This window comes from Nothobranchius furzeri, chromosome 8 (assembly GCF_043380555.1).
Source record: "Nothobranchius furzeri strain GRZ-AD chromosome 8, NfurGRZ-RIMD1, whole genome shotgun sequence".
Lineage (NCBI taxonomy): Eukaryota > Metazoa > Chordata > Actinopteri > Cyprinodontiformes > Nothobranchiidae > Nothobranchius > Nothobranchius furzeri.
Genome location: NC_091748.1, coordinates 41,377,455 through 41,395,029, shown reverse-complemented (window position 1 = coordinate 41,395,029; position 17,575 = coordinate 41,377,455).

Genomic DNA, 17,575 nt, shown 5'->3' with positions numbered 1-17,575 from the left:
CTGTTACTGACCTGTCGGCACCACACCCCCACCATGTGAGTAGAGCAGGCAGCGTGCACCTGTGTCCACGGAGCTCGGTGGCAGTGCCCCTATCAGTGAGGTAGGGTACTGCCTGCCTCCCCCCGTGCATTTTCACTGTGTTTTCATGGCCACTCTGAAAGACTAAATTTGTCACACACACACACACACCTCCTCCTTGAACCGTCACCTTATCGTGGTGGAGGAGTTTGAGTGCCCTAATGATCCTAGGAGCTATGTTGTCTGGGGCACTTAGTGCCCCTGGTAGGGTCTCCCATGACAAATTGGTCTTAGGTGAAGGGTGAGACAAAGAACGGTTCGAAGGATCTTTCATGGCGGTGAAAACGAAGAGTCGGAGTACCCGGCCCGGAGGGTTACCGGGGTCCCACCCTGGAGCCAGGCCTGGGGTTGGGGCCCGTGAGCGAGCGCCTGGTGGCCGGGCTTTCGCCCATGGGGCCCGGCCGGGCCCAGCCCGAACCGGATACATGGGCTCGTCCAACTGTGGACCCACCACCCGCAGGAGGAACATGAAGGGTCCGGTGCAATGTGAATCGGGTGGCAGACCAAGGCGGGAGCCTTGGCGGTCCAATCCCCGGACAAGAAAACTAGTTTTTGGGACATGGAACGTCACCTCGCTGGCGGGGAAGGAGCCGGAGCTTGTGGCAGAGGTTGAGCGGTACCGGCTAGATATAGTCGGACTCACCTCGACACATTGCATTGGCTCTGGAACCCGAGACCTGGAGAGGGGTTGGACACTCTACTTTGCTGGAGTTGCTCCGGGTGAGAGGCGGAGGGCTGGGGTTGGCTTTTTGTTAGCCCCGAGACTCTCTGCCTGTGTGTTGGGGTTTACCCCGGGGGACAAGAGGGTAGCTTCCTTGCGCCTTCGGGTCGGGGAACGGGTCCTGACTGTTGTTTGTGCTTATGGGCCAAATATCAGTTCAGAGTACCCACCCTTTTTGGAGTCCCTGGGACGAGTGCTAGATAGTGCTCCATCAGGGGACTCCATTGTCCTGCTGGGGGACTTCAATGCTCACGTGGGCAATGACAGCTTGACCTGGAGGGGTGTGATTGGGAGGAACGGCCCACCTGATCAGAACTCGAGCGGTGTTTTGTTATTGGACTTCTGTGCAAGCCGCAGTTTGGCCATAACGAACACCATGTTCGAACATAAGGATGCCCACCGGTACACTTGGTACCAGGGCAGCCTAGGTCACAGGTCGATGATAGATTTTGTAGTCGTATCATCTGACCTGCGGCCGTATGTTTTGGACACCCGAGTGAAGAGAGGGGCGGAGCTGTCAACTGATCACCACCTGGTGGTGAGTTGGATCAGATGGCAAGGGAACATGCCGCGTAGACCTGGCAGACCCAAACGCATAGTGAGGGTCTGCTGGGAACGCCTGGCAGAAGAACCTGTCAAGACGGTCTTCAACTCCCACCTCCGGCAGAGCTTTGACCACGTCCCGAGAGCAGTGGGGGACATTGAGTCCGAGTGGGCCTTGTTCCACTCTGCGATTGTCGAGGCGGCTGTTGCTAGCTGTGGTCGTAAGGTGGCCGGTGCCAGTCGTGGTGGCAACCCCCGTACCCGCTGGTGGACACCAGAGGTTCGGGGAGCCGTCAGGCTGAAGAAGGAGGCCTACAGGGCGTGGCTGGTCTGTGGGTCTCCGGAGGCAGCAGACAGGTACCGGATAGCCAAGCGGGGTGCAGCAGTGGCAGTTGCCGAGGCAAAATCTCGGGCGTGGGAGGAGTTTGGTGAGGCCATGGAGAAAGACTATCGATCGGCTCCAAAGAGGTTCTGGCAAACTGTCCGGCGCCTCAGGAGAGGAAGGCAGCAACTCGCTCACACTGTTTACAGTGGGGATGGGGAGCTGCTGACGTCAACTGAGGCTATAGTCGGACGGTGGAAGGAATACTTTGAGGAGCTCCTCAATCCCACCAATGCGCATTCCGAGGAGGAACCAGAGCTGGGAGGCCTGGGGATGGACTGTCCGATCTCGGGGGCAGAAGTTGCTGAGGTAGTCAAACAACTACACAGCGGCGGAGCCCCGGGGGCGGATGAGGTTCGTCCTGGGTATCTCAAGGCTATGGATGTTGTAGGGCTGTCATGGTTGACACGTCTCTACAACATTGCGTGGTCATCGGGGGCAGTTCCTAGGGAGTGGCAGACCGGGGTGGTGGTCCCCATCTTTAAGAAGGGTGACCTGAGGGTGTGTTCCAACTATAGGGGGATCACACTCCTCAGCCTCCCTGGAAAGGTCTACGCCAAGGTACTGGAGAGGAGGGTCCGATCGATAGTTGAATCTCAGATAGAGGAGGAGCAATGTGGTTTTCGTCCTGGCCGTGGAACTGTGGACCAGCTCTATACCCTTGCAAGGGTGATGGAGGGGGCATGGGAGTTTGCCCAACCAATCCACATGTGCTTTGTGGATTTGGAGAAGGCTTATGACCGTGTCCCCAGGGGCACCCTGTGGGGGACACTCCAGGAGTATGGGGTGGGTGGCTTTCTGTTAAGGGCCATTCAGTCCCTTTACCAGAGGAGCGTGAGTTTGGTCCGCATAGCCGGTAGTAAGTCGGACCTGTTCCCAGTGAGGGTTGGACTCCGCCAGGGCTGCCCTTTGTCACCGGTTCTGTTCATCACTTTTATGGACAGAATTTCTAGACGCAGCCGTGGTGTGGAGTGTGTCGAGTTTGGTGGCAGGAGAATCTCGTCTCTGCTTTTTGCGGATGATGTGGTCCTCCTAGCTTCATCCAGCTCTGACCTTCAGCTCTTGCTGGGTAGGTTCGCGGCCGAATGTGAAGCGGCTGGGATGAGGATCAGCACCTCCAAATCTGAGACCATGGTTCTCGACCGGAAAAGGGTGGCTTGCCACCTCCGGGTCGGGGGAGAGGTCCTACCTCAAGTGGAGGAGTTTAAGTATCTCCGGGTCTTGTTCACGAGTGAGGGTAGGAGGGATCGGGAGATCGACAGGCGGATTGGTTCGGCGTCTGCAGTGATGCGGACGCTGAGCCGATCTGTCGTGGGGAAGAGGGAGCTGAGCCAGAAAGCCAGGCTCTCGATTTACCGGTCGATCTACGTCCCAATCCTCACCTATGGTCATGAGCTTTGGGTAATGACCGAAAGAACGAGATCGCGGATACAAGCGGCCGAAATGAGTTTCCTCCGTAGGGTGGCCGGGCTCAGCCTTAGAGATAGGGTGAGGAGCTCGGACATTCGGGAGGGACTCGGAGTAGAACCGCTGCTCCTCCGGATCGAAAGGAGCCAGTTGAGGTGGTTTGGGCATCTGGTCAGGATGCCTCCTGGACGCCTCCCCGGGGAGGTGTTTCGGGCATGTCCTGCCGGCAGAAGGCCCCCGGGTCGACCCAGGACACGTTGGAGAAGTTACATCTCCAATCTGGTCCGGGAACGCCTTGGGGTCCTGCCGGAGGAGCTGGTGGACAAGGCCGGGGAGAGGACGGCCTGGAGCTCCCTAGTTGGGATGCTGCCCCCGCGACCCGGACCCGGATAAGCGGAGGAAGACGACGACACACACACACTCATTAAATATATTAGACAGACTGTTGAGCATCAGTATGTGCAGCACTTGTGAAATAAACATGTATTGCAGCTTCAGAAAAGGAAACTGCTTAGTTAATCACCTGATCTGGGCGGCATTAAATTAGTCTCTGAGAACAAAGTAAGGAACCTTGGTGTTATCTTTGACCAGGACATGTCATTCAAATCCCAAGTTAAACAGGTTTGTAGGATTTCCTTTTTCCACCTTCAAAATATTGCTAAGATTAGAAGCATCCTTTCCAGGAGTGATGCTGTAAAACTAGTTCATGCATTTATTACATCAAGACTGGATTACTGTAATTCATTACTATCAGGAAGTCCACAGAATGTAGTTAAAAGTCTTCAGCTTGTCCAAAATGCTGCAGCTAGAGTTCTGATGAGAATTAAAAAGAGAGATCATATCTCTCCTGTCTTAGCTTCCCTACATTGGCTACCTGTTAAATTCAGAATAGATTTTAAGATCCTTCTTCTCACATATAAAGCTCTTAATAATCAAGCTCCATCACACATCAGTGACCTGATTGTTCCATACGTTCCTAACCGAGCACTTCGCTCTCAGACTGCAGGTCTACTGGTGGTAAACCCCATGATTTGTAACGCATCCGGGGAGTGCAAAGCAGCAGGAGGTCGGCCGACCTCAATGTGCACATGGGCACATAGGGAGTTAGTTGGTCAGAGAGATAGTGAGGTGCCAGGTCGTTTGAGTGCTTTAAAGACAAAAGTCAATAGCTTAAAGTGTACTCAGAAAATGGCGGAGCCAGTGAAGACATGCCAGGACAGGGGTAATATGGCTAATTTGGTGTGTGTTTGTCAAGAACCTGGCAGCAGCGTTCTGGACGACCTGTAGCCGATTCAGGGCAGAGACCGGAGAACCAACTAGGAGGGTGTTTGCATAATCCAGGTGAGAGATAATGAAAGCATGGATGACTGACTCCAAATGCCTCTGCTTCAAGATTGGTCTGACGCGAGTAATGTGGCAAAGCTGGTAAAAGCAAGACCTCATGACTGAGTTAATCTGTGGGACCAATGAGAGTTCAGCATTTAGCTTTACCCCGAGATTTGCCACGCACTACTTGGGGTTGAAAGTTAAAAAGTCACAAATAGCTTGAGAGCCTTTGTGGCTTAAAACATTTTTGTTTGGTGGGGCCTATGGTTAATCTTGGATTTTAGCACAGATCTGGACGAATGGGGGAGTAGAGGGAGGTGGAGTGTACAGTCGGTAAAGACGGCTCTCCCTTGCCCTGACTCCAACATGCCTCCATCTAAATAGGATAGATTATGGGGCAGCAGTAGCTCAGGTGGTAGAGCGGGTTGCCTCATGATCGGAGGGTCATGGGTTCGACTCCAGCTCCTGCCAGGGGTACCCTGCTGTTGTGTCCTTGGGCAAGACACTTCACCCAACTTGCCTGTGTTAGTGGTGGTCAGAGGGGCCGACGGCACCAGATGGCAGCCTCACCTCTGTCAGACCTCCCCAGGGCGGCTGTGGCTACAAGTAGCTTACCATCACTAGCGGTGTGTGAATGTGAGAGTGTGTGAAAGCGTCTTTGGGGGTCTAGAAAAGCGCTATATAAGTTCAATGCATTATTATTATTATTATTATTATTATTATTATTATTATTATTATTATTATTATTCAGAGTTATCTCTGTAGTTATGCTGCTATAGTATTATATATATATATATATATATATGTATAGTAGCTATACTATGTGTGTGTGTGTGTGTGTGTGTGTGTGTGTGTGTGTGTGTGTGTGTGTGTGTGTGTGTGTGTGTGTGTGTGTGTGTGTGTGTGTGTGTTCAAGTTTAAAGTTTATTTATACAGCACCAAATCATGACAAGAGTCGTCTCAAGGCACTTCACATAATAAAACATTCCAATACAGTAAGTTTCATTTGCAAAAAAAACAAAAATAAAAACATCTGAGATGATACACTGGAGAGATGCAGAGCTCCAGGAGCTTCTCTCTATTAGAGATGGAGCTCAGATCATCAGAGACTGCACAGGGACTCTGGAAGACAAACACCTTTAGCAGCGGCTTGTTAAAGCGTAACAAGTGAGGCTTCGATGGCAATAAAAAAGATGGAGATGGACTTAAAGATCTAAAATTCATTCCAGATACACAATATTACCATTTCTCTCAAACATTGTTCACAAATCAGTTTAAATGTGTGATAGTGAGCACTTCTGCATTGATGAGATAATCCATCCCACCTCACAGGTGTGCCACATCAAGATGCTGATCCGACATCATGAGTAGTGCACAGGTGTACCTTATACTGCCCACAATAAAAGCAAATGCAAGAGACCTTGAGGCAATATCTCATGCAGATTAGTTCTGTGTCAGAGGAGAGGGGGGGGAATGACTTTCAGGTGGAAAACAGTCATTTCATACCGTTACACAACTACAGGGGGATCACACTCCTGAGCCTTCCAGGTAAGGTCTATTCAGGGGTTCTGGAGAGGAGGGTCCATCGGATTGTTGAACCTCAGATTCAGGAGGAGCAATGTGGTTTTCATCCTGGCTGTGGAACACTGGACCAGCTCTATACCCTTAGGGGGATCCTGGAGGGTGCGTGGGAATTTGCCCAACCAGTCTACATGTGTTTCGTGGATTTGGAGAAGGCGTTTGACCTCGGGGGGCCCTGTGGGGGGTACTCCGGGAGTATGGGGTACCAGGCCCTCTGATACGGGCTGTTAGGTCCCTGTATGGCCGGTGTCAGAGCTTGGTCTGCATTGCCGGCAGTAAGTCAGGCTCGTTCCCAGTGAGAGATGGACTCCGCCAAGGCTGCCCTTTGCCACCGATTCTGTTCATAACCTTTATGGACAGGATTTCTAGATGCAGCCAAGGTGTGGAGGGCATCTGTTTTGGTGGCCTGAGGATCAGGTCTCTGCTTTTTGCAGATGATGTGGTCCTGTTGGCTTCATCAGAACATGATCTTCAGCTTTCGCTGGAGTGGTTAGCAGCCGAGTGTGAAGCAGCTGGGATGAGAATCAGCTCCTCTAAATCTGAGACCATGGTCTTGATTCAGAAAAGGGTAGAATGCCTTCTCCGGGTCAGGGATGAGGTCCTGCCCCAAGTGGAGGAGTTCAAGTATCTCGGGGTCTTGTTCACGAGTGAGGGAAAGCTGGAGCGTGAGATCGACAGGCGGATTGGTGCTGCGTCTGCAGTGATGCGGGCGTTGTACCGGTCTGTCGTGGTGAAGAGAGAGCTGAGTCAGAAGGCGAAGCTCTCGATTTACCGGTCGATCTACGTTCCTACCTTCACCTATGGTCATGAGCTTTGGGTAGAGACTGAAAGAACAAGACCGCGGAGACAAGCGGCCGAAATGAGTTTTCTCAGAAGAGTGTCTGGGCTCTCCGTTAGAGATAGAGTGTGAAGCTCGGTCATCCGGGAGGGGCTCGGAGTAGATCCGCTGCTCCTCCACATCGAGAGGAGCCAGTTGAGGTGGCTCGGACATCTGGGCAGGATGCCTCCTGGACGCCTCCCTGGTGAGGTTTTCCGGGCACGTCCAACCAGGAGGAGACCTAAAGGTAGACCCAGGACACGGTGGAGGGACTATGTCTCTCACCTGGCCAGGGAACAGCTTGGGATTCCCCTGGAGGAGCTGGCCCAAGTGGCTGGGGAGAGGGAAGTCTGGGCCTCTCGCCTTAGGCTACTGCCCCCACAACCCAACTTTATTAATGAAGCCCTTTTTATACAGCAAGTGCAAAACTCAGAGCACTTTTTTTTGCGTGTTTGAGTCTTTGCTACCAAATATGGTTTTAGATACTATATTATGACATCATTTCAAACGTGAATGCTTAATTACAAAGCAAAACAAAATCAATTGTCTTTTGCAAACTTTACTCTGTGACGTGTGAGGGAGACTGATGTTTATTTTAAATGTTTGCAGCTCCCTTTGAAACATCCTAGTTCTTTTCTCATATACTCCAGATTATGTTTCTGCTGTTCAAAGAATAATAAATCTCATCCAGTAAAAAAAAGGGAAATGTGAAAACTTTGAGACGACTTCATTAGAGGTGACGCGTTGGACTAAACAATGTGTTCTGGTTTAGTTTTGTCTGTGTTCTTTTTGGGCAAACCAACAAGATGTAACTGGAATCAGCTGTTAAATATAAATCCAACGTATGCCACGGCCCTGAGCGTGCATGCGTGTGTGTTGTAGAAATTAAGGGCAGGGATGTGCTACACTTTGTTGGCTCAGAGCAAGGCATTGCTTCAATCGTGTCGGGAAGTCGTAAACTCAAACAAGAAACAGAGCACATACGCTTCACAGAAGCATGCACATTCACCCGAATGGCATCTAACATGCATAAAGTAGTTTGCAACACAGACTTTCTCATTCATCACTGACTCATCTTGTGGGATTCAGAGCTCATTGTTTGCATCACTCTGCTCTTCAGTGAGAGGATTCACACGGAGCTGAGCTACTGAAACATAACAAAATAATATGGGTCTTTGCTTCATAAGGTGTTGGATCAACAGAGACCATCAAATTTCTCTTTTTGTAGCTTTTGAACACACTTTATTGTTGTTTCTTCATTAAAAATGAGATGATATGAATTATCAGCAAATCAGTGAATCTGTGGTCTCCAGGTCTGCAGCTGTGTACTATTGTGGAATTCACACAAGTGTGTGTGTGTGTGTGTGTGGGGGGGGGGGGGGGGGGGGGGGGGCATTTCATTGAATCTAAGCATCTTGTTTCCAAGGTGAAGGAATGGCTCACCAGATAACTTATATTTCATAAAAAAACGACATCTCAACAGTGCCAATAATATTTGATCATATAGATTGTCCCTATTGTTGCTCTGGAAAGTGTAAAATAGTATACAGTCCTTTTCAAACTCTACTGACACGATCATTTGTGCAAATGAATGCCTCAATGAATCAGATGTTTTGCGACGTCTCTAAAAAGACAAACTGAGGAGGACCAAAGGGGAACTTAAGTCCTTAGCAGTCTGTGAGGCGGTAGAAAGCTCTCTGGCAGCGGTGACTTTCCCTGAGATGCTGAGGATACAAGCTCACCGCACTAAAATGAAAACCACTTGAATTCACTTAGTACCTTTACACCATTTTTTAATAAACAATTGCCGTGCATTATCGGTTGAGAGGGTGTTTCGGGTGAAAATTGTTGAATCAGCTGTGTGCTGTAAGTAGAGAAGAGTATTTTGGCATCTGAGTATCTACAGGTGAGGTAGGGTGGGCCGGCTGCCACACTCAAGCAACGGCACCCATCAGCTGCTGAGACCGACGAGGCCCAGCATGTGTGTGAGCCAGAGGCATGTTGTAATAATATTTACTCCAACATAAGGTGTAAATCTTCACAAAACAACACAGACATATAAGGTGCTTTTATAACACACTCCATGCTGGTATATCAGCGTAATATTACCGCAATGGTATGTCTATAAACGCGCCATGGCGACATGGCGTTGCACGAATATTGCGGCATTCGTTCCACCTCGCGTGGTAGTAATATTGCCGCATGAGCCCCTCGCCTCTGACGGCTAAACACGTGTCAGCCCCGCTAATTCCTCTGGAGCGACTGTGAGAGCCCCCCCCCCCCCGCAAAAGAGGGTAGTCACGTGTACTGCGCGCCGAGTGCCAGCCGGAAGGGATAAACATGGCCTCTCACTAGTATCTTTCAACCACCTACAACATGGCAAACTGGACGGACGCAGAGACCATTGAGCTTTTGGCGGTGCGAGCGGACGAACAGATTAGTCGCCTTTTTACGGGACGGTGAGAGACAGCCAGCTGTTCGACAGAGTGGTGAACACACCGGCTGAGGGGGGCGTCAGGCGGGACAAAAAGCAGGTCACATCAAAGCTAAAGGTCCTGAAAAAGACATTTCATCAGTCTGACGTGTCTTCCGTCTGACGCTGAATGCGCCACCCTGTACGTCACATGCGGGGGGGGGAGGGGTCCGCCCAGCGACCTCCCTATATCCCGCCGTGGTTGGAGAGGTGTCTGATGGCGGTTTATTCTAGCTTCAGCTTTGCTACTATAAATGCCAAAATCCTCCCCAGGGAGCCGCGGCAAATCCCGTTTTGAGAACGCCCTGGTCCTGTAAAAACAGCTATAGGGGGGAACAGAAGGGGGTAAAAGGAATGGGGGGTGGGGGGGGGGGGGGGGGGTAGATGTAAGAGAAAACCCTGAACAAGGGAATGGATGATAATTGATTTCCAAGAAGCAGGAGTCTGTTTTTCATCTATGTAGACGTTATTTTCACTTTAACTGCAACTATAAAATGATCTCCTGCTCATGTATACGTGGAAAAAAGTCTTAGCAGTATAAATGATCCAAAGTAAAACATGGCCGTCACGATTCCCTACTTTTTATTGGGTTAGAGCTCTTATGCTTTTTATTCCACCGTCAGCTGAAACTACACTCTTGAGCTGTTCAACATGAGCAGCGTAACGAGGTTTTATGAAGCAGCAGAGAGGGGCTTGACTGGAGCCGCTCTACCCAACACGCCCAGAGCTGCTTGGCCGGCTCACATGAAAACAGCCATGAAGCTGTCACATTAGTGACCATACAGCACAACCCTGCCCACATTCATTAGGTGATGTAATGCACAGCTTAGGAGCTTCAAGTGTGGAACCATTAGGCTGCACCTAAAGTATTCAAAATATGTAATGTGAGGCCATTCATCTTCCTCCATTTGACTCTGCTATGTGGTCAAAGGTCAAAGAGCTCCTTTATAAGGGATAAAGTAAAACAGTTCTACTTGTGTAATTTGTGTTCGTAGATTAAACCACTAAAAGCACACAGAAACAGCCAAAGACAGACTTTTTATGTGGATTCAGATTGTAAAATAATACGAAGTAGATCTCCTACATGTCGCTGCGTTGGTGTTTAACGACCCTGTTTTAGATAGGTGCCTGGATAAAACGTTAATACACTTAACAGCAGACCCATGTTGTAACGGACTCTCACAGGGCTGTAAAAATGAATCAAATCCTGTTCTTGGTTCTGTCTGCATCTGCTTTTCCCCCATGAGCTGCAACAACATGCAGATCGAAGCTCCCAGTGGCCTCATGGGAGGAGGATTTGTAGCTGTGCTGAAGCTTGGCTGTTCAGTTTGATGTTTGAGGACCAATCATTAGGTAGGAAGCTAGTGAGGTGGCTTAAAGAGACAATGTGTAGTTTTTACATTTAATCTCTGGAAATATCCATTCAAAAGTTGTTGAAAATGATTTAAAGCATGCCCAGTTGTTGAAAAATATTGGCAGCTTTGTAACATAAAACATTAAAAATTGGGTATAAAATACACGGGAGTCGGTCTAAGGGTGCTTCTCATTGTCAAAAAAACCTCGTCTTGACGTCTTGGTCCCGCCTCGGTTGCCTAGGAGATACGTCATCAGGAACCGCCGAGCCGTGTTCCAATATTCATGTGCTGCGGAGGCGTCTGTCCTCCATTTGTCTACCTTTTGCTAGCTGAGCAAAGATACATGGGAGGTGTCTTGTTGCCTTCTCTTGGTCAAAAATTTCCGAGAACACAAAACGGTATTTTCAAAAGGGTGGCAGATCAAGAGCCAGCAGCTACTTTAGGACAAACTTCCAGTTTAAAAGTAAGTCAGCTAATTGTAGTTATCGGGCTCTGTCTAAAATGTTCCTCATATCCAAAGCAGTCATCTGTGTTTGGTTAGCTGCTTAGCAGTTGCAGCTTCGGTGGCTAACAAGAACCAACTCGCTTCCATATTTAACTGAACACAATTGAAAAAGTAAAAGGCTTGTTATACATTCATTTTGAAACGTATTTGTATAAAATATAACTTTACCTCATGTGTCACATGACGTGAAGTGAGCCGTGGTCATGTGATGCAAATCTGTTCTATTCAACCGTTTTCTTTGACCGAGGAAGGGCAGAGTCCTCGTAAGCGAGGCGCCTGGCCAACCAAGGCAGTGCTCTGACATCAAGAAACACCTTAAGTTTCTGGGCCATTCCATATCAGGCACCGTGTTTCCTTCTGCAGGAGCCCGTGAGGACAAGATGCATTTACTGGTTTGTGACAACCAGTTATAAAACTTTAGCCATTCATAAACGTTGTTGTTTACACATTTACCTCTGCTCGTTGTCTGTGATGAAGGGAAGTCTCATGTGCTTGTTGTCTTGCTAGAGGATGAACCATCTGATAAAGTACTCGTTTGAAAATTGCATTCTCAGGGATTTTTTACCCTAATGGCCTTCCATCGGTACGGTCTTACTCGGACACAAAAATACAGCTTTCTGGCAGTGATTTTGGTTTATACCACCCCCTAGTGTCAGGGAAAATACACAAAGCCACTTTAAATTTCATCCATTCATAATGTGCACCAAGTTTAATTCTTAGATTTAAGCATGAAGAAAACTTGAACGTTGCACTGATGTGGTCGTGATGCTCTGGACTAATTCAGCACTACAAAACACCGAGCTGGATTTACCCCCGTAAGATCACTTAAACCTGCATGATACAAGTCAAAGCATTAGTCAGTCATCTCTCCCGCTGGGTGTTCTGTTGCTGCTGTTTCTTTAAAGCCTTCTTATTCATAGCATTTTATTGTTCTTTCAAACTGGAATCTTTCAGAAACAACTGACTATCAAACTTGGCTTGTCCTCCCTGATTCTCCAAAGTAAGATACGAACTGTTTCCATCAGTATTTCACGCTAGCTCCACCTCAGATAAACTTAAACTATCCCTTTAATCCTTTTATGAGCCTGCAGGAAAGTGTCTCTCTCTTCAGCTGGGATCCACTGCTGTCAGCTGTGAGCTGGAGGAGAAGATGCTTCTGTAGCAACCAGAAGGAAACATCTGGGAACGTGCTTTAAGCGGGCTCAGACGGTGTGAGAAATTTCTCAAAGTCAGGGAATGTTTCAGATCAGAAAAAAAGTTCAGTTTGAGGCAAAGAGAACCTGATTAATCCAAAAAGCTGTTTTTATGTGCTGATAAAAATAAATAAATAAATAAAAAACCTAGGAGCCGTGTGAAAAAAATCATGTATAAACTGGTTTAACCCTCCAGGTAGATCTTTTTGTTTTTAATGGTATTTTATTCTTTCTTTTTTTTAATTTATTTAAATTGTTTTAATGCTCAGCCACATTTGAGGGATTTCCATCATGAATGACCTGTTTAAGGTCAACACCCAGAATCTTTTCTTCAGGAGTTTTTGCTAGAGTGCAGATTTCTTGGTTCCACCAGTTGCAGAAAGTGGTCCTGAAGCACCAGAGCAGCGCCAGACCATCACACTACCACCACCATGTTTGACAGCTGGAATAATGTTCTTCTCTACCCAAGAAGTAATGAGACACACCTTCTAATGCAGGGGTGGGAACCCCCGGTCCTTGAGGGCAGATTTCCAGCATGTTTAGTCTTTTCACTGCCCTTTTTTTTTTTTTTTTTTTTTTTTTGCTGTGTTTTGGATGAACAGAGTTTTTTTTTCCTGATGTCTCCCATGGATACTGTTTTATTTATCTTTTCAGAACTCCACCTGTAGTTGCAGTGGTTTATTCTTCAACAGGAATGTTTTGGTTCACTTCTCATCAAGGAAAATTGCTCTGAAAACCCACTGCATGCAATCTACCCATTCTCACTCAGATGACGACAGATTTACTTATTTTTATCTTGTTTTTGGTAGAGGGAGTTTCCTTCTACTCTGTAAAATGTCTAAATGTTTTTTAATATCCAAATTTGAGTAATTGTACTGATAATCACAGTGTTTATCTTTAAAAAATGATCAATCAGCTTTTGTGTTTTCCATCAGATGGTTCACTTTTAACCTTCTGTGGCTGAAATGACTGTAATGAACCTGCTGACCTCGCTCCATACATGTGTCATTTGTCCGCTATGAGAAATAGCAACATGCGTATGTTCAAAAGGCTCCAAACTGACTAAATCTTTCATAAAAACAGAAAACAGCTGTGGTTTACCAAAGTATTGGCAGGGTTCCAGCTTTTAATGCACCTCTGGTCCCTCGTGTGCAGAGGTGTTCTGGATGGAAAGACAACCACCGCTGGTTGGAAAACCTTAGTTCCAAGATTCATCCTCAGGGCTTGGTATGGAGGTCCTCGTGGGGGAGACCACCTGTACACGTCTCAGCAGCAAACAACCGTCCCAGCCTTGGAGATTAAGTTTGGGAGAAATTGGCCTCGGTATCCTGCAGAGGTTTCACAGGGGCTCTTTACTCCTGTGTGCACATGCATGTGTGTGTGTGTGTGTGCGTGTGCGTGTGTGTGTGTGTTTGTGTGCTTGCGCATGCTTTGATGTGTGTGTCCTGTACTACTGAGACAAGTTGTGATCACTTTCTCGTGTGTGTTCCCCACAGTCCTGACACACTCAATGCTCCAATCAGGGTCTCCTCCAGTCAGCTTACTCCATCCAAGCGGATGTGTGTGCTACGCAAAACACACACACAAACACAAATGAATGAGGACAAAAACATGCACACACACACACACACACACGTGGGCAGCTCCCTTTGGAGGTAAAAGGCAGCAGCAAGTGGCTCTAAATACTGAAATCCCAGTCATTTCCTGACCAAGGTCACATGGTTGACTCACTTTTGTCACCTGTGTTTGTTAGAATCAGAAAATCTGCTGAAGGACCTGGAAGCTGCAGAGAGGCCCTGAGTGGGGCCCAGCAGCGATCTACTACTCCATCCATCCATCCTCGCTTAGCTCCAGCTTGTTCCTTGGAGCATACTGGGATTGGGTCCAGCTCAGCTAGAAGACCTGGATATGATCAGAGCAGTGTTTACATAATAAATGACTAGATGGAGCCATGCTTCACTTGGACTAGAACTCAAATGGTGAAGCTAGATTGAAACTGATCCATAACCTTAATTTAGACTAAGAACATTTCACGCTTGAGGAAATAAAAAAGCATTACATCAGTTGGCTTTTCCACGATCTCTGGCCATTTTGTTCTTCCCCTGATAACCGCTGACACCTGAGCCATTGTTTGTTTGTTTGTTTAAACATTTTCATGTTTATAAAATAGTGTTTAAGAGAGACGTAGTATGGAAAACTCACCTTTTGCATTATTTTGTGTTGCCATGTGGGTCTCTACTGCTGTCTGTTACTGAATTGTACTTCGTCTTTGTTGATTGTACAACTGCAGTCGAGAGTTTGTGATAACTGGTATTCAGTCTCTCACATGGAGGAATTCTTATTTACAGAATTGGTTTATTTTAGCCACACTGGAGACGTTTCCACCATGCTTCTGTTGTTCATACATTTCTTTAGAACAGGCCTGATGTGTTACTTCTAGAGATCTTTTAGCTTTTGTCATGTTGACACGAGTTCTCCAGGTCTGGCAGTAATCAAGTCTGGCTGGTGGATTTTCTTATTTCCAACTAAAGTTGTCAGTCCCTGTTATTACATTATTAAACAAGGGATGCAGGCTGGTTTGGGCTGCTTATTTATTTCCAATAAATAAAATGATCACTCAAGTAAATATGATTTTACTTGAGTGATTTATTTTAATATAAAAATGTGTTTGCTGACAACTGTAAGTGTGATCAATAAAGTACACATCAATCAAACTATAAATAAACAAAATTCCAAACATTTACATTTGTGTCATTATTGTTTAATGTGATAAATTTGGTGGTTTTGCCTCAAATTGAAGTTTTTCTATGAAAACTATGCATGTAGAAATGGTGGGATAACAACATGTTAGTGTTGCGTACTATAATAATAATTCAATAACACCGACCAAGTTTCCAGCCTCTCCCTCTTTTAAAAATAGAGCCCACCAAGTTTGGTGCATGCGTCAGTAGCAATGGCACCACAGCAGGCATTATCCTCTTTCACTCACTGGGCATGTGTGGCGATACGCTGTGTAGTATCTGTTTGCCCCTGGCGGCGCTGCAGATGGGCAGGATTCGGATGAGTCGTTGTCACTTTCATTTATAGATGACCATGTCTGAGAATCAAAGCATTGCCTGCATGGCTGAACTACAGCCCAGCTGTAAGAAGAGAAGGTGGAGATGCCTGGTTCACGTAAGTCAACCCCTCAGGCATCAGCACGCCAACCTCACTGGGCTCAAATCAACCTCTAAATGTTAATATTTACTAAAACATGTGCCGCTGGGGTTCTGTATTTATGGGTAAACAAAAGAAGAAGAAAAGTTGAATAAGTTCTGCTTGTCTGGACATCTTTCATGGCTCATCGTTGTTGTCATGATGCCCATGACAGAGACAATGCAGAAGAAGGTGTTTCCGCTCGTCGTGCACAGTCTCTGGATTCCTGTAAGTGATGAGGGTTTAATGGTTATTAACGAACTTCTTCCTCCTTTGGAGGTGTTTAGTGACAAAAGTGCCCTGAGGAGAACGACTCAAAGAGAACCAAACACCCCTCTCTGCATCCAGTCATGAGTGACACGCCACTGCTGTGTGCAACAGCTGAACATGTGCATGTGCACGCTCATGCTCAACCAGTTCAGCATGTGTTGGCGTTCGTCAGTGAGCACAGGACACAGAATGAAAGGAACTCGCTGGTCAGTGAGTCAAATCTGCATCTGCTGAAAGCAAGCAGAGAACGCAGTTTGCCTTGTATCAAGTTAATAACGTCTGGCGGGCTTCAAAGGAGCTGTTTGGAACAGCGTGTGGCGTCTAGGGGTCAAGTGAAAGAGAGATACCTGATGGTGATGTTTACCTGCTACTTACAAGACTGGAACTCACTGACTAGACCTAATTCTTAATCTTTTTGGAAGTGTAACGCTGAGATGAGCCAGCTGATACTAAATAAACCATCCATCCATCCATTTTCATCCATCCATCCATTTTCATCCATCCATCCATCCATCCATCCATTTTCATCCATCCATCCATTTTCATCCATCCATCCATCCATCCATCCATCCATCCATCCATCCATTTTCACCCGCTTATCCGGAGTCGGGTTGTGGGGGCAGTAGCCTAAGGAAAGAGGCCCAGACTTCCCTCTCCCCAGCCACTTGGGCCAGCTCCTCCGGGGGAATCCCAAGGTGTTCCCTGGCCAGGTGAGAGACATAGTCCCTCCACCGTGTCCTGGGTCTACCTTTAGGTCTCCTCCTGGTTGGACGTGCCCAGAAAACCTCACCAGGGAGGCGTCCAGGAGGCATCCTGACCAGATGCCCGAGCCACCTCAACTGGCTCCTCTTGATGCGGAGGAGCAGCGGGTCTACTCCGAGCCCCTCCCGGATGACCGAGCTTCTCACTCTATCTCTGAGGGAGAGCCCAGCCATTCTTTGGAGAAAACTCATTTCAGCCGCTTGTATCCGCAATCTCGTTCTTTCGGTCACTACCCACAGCTCATGACCATAGGTGAGGGTAGGAACGTAGATCGACCGGTAAATCGAGAGCTTCGCCTTCTGACTCAGCTCTCTCTTCACCACGACAGACCGGTACAACGCCCGCATCACTGCAGATGCAGCACCAATCCACCTATCGATCTCACGCTCCAGTTTTACCTCACTCATGAACAAGACCCCGAGATACTTAAACTCCTCCACTTGGGGCAGGACCTCATCCCTGACCCGGAGAAGGCATTCTACCCTTTTCTGAATCAAGACCACGGTCTCAGATTTAGAGGAGCTGATTCTCATCCCAGCTGCTTCACACTCGGCTGCAAACCGCTCCAGCGAAAGCTGAAGATCACGTTCTGATGAAGCCAACAGGACCACATCATCTGCAAAAAGCAGAGACCTGATCCTCAGGCCACCAAAACGGATGCCCCAACACCTTGGCTGCTCCTAGAAATCCTGTCCATAAAGGTTATGAACAGAATCGGTGGCAAAGGGCAGCCTTGGCGGAGTCCATCTCTCACTGGGAACGAGCCCGACTTACTGCCGGCAATGCGGACCAAGCTCTGACACCGGTCATACAGGGACCTAACAGCCCGTATCAGAGGGCCTGGTACCCCACACTCCTAGAGTACCCCCCACAGGGCCCCCCGAGGGACGCAGTCAAACACCTTCTCCAAATCCACCAAGCACATGTAGACTGGTTGGGCAAATTCCCACACACCCTCCAGGATCCT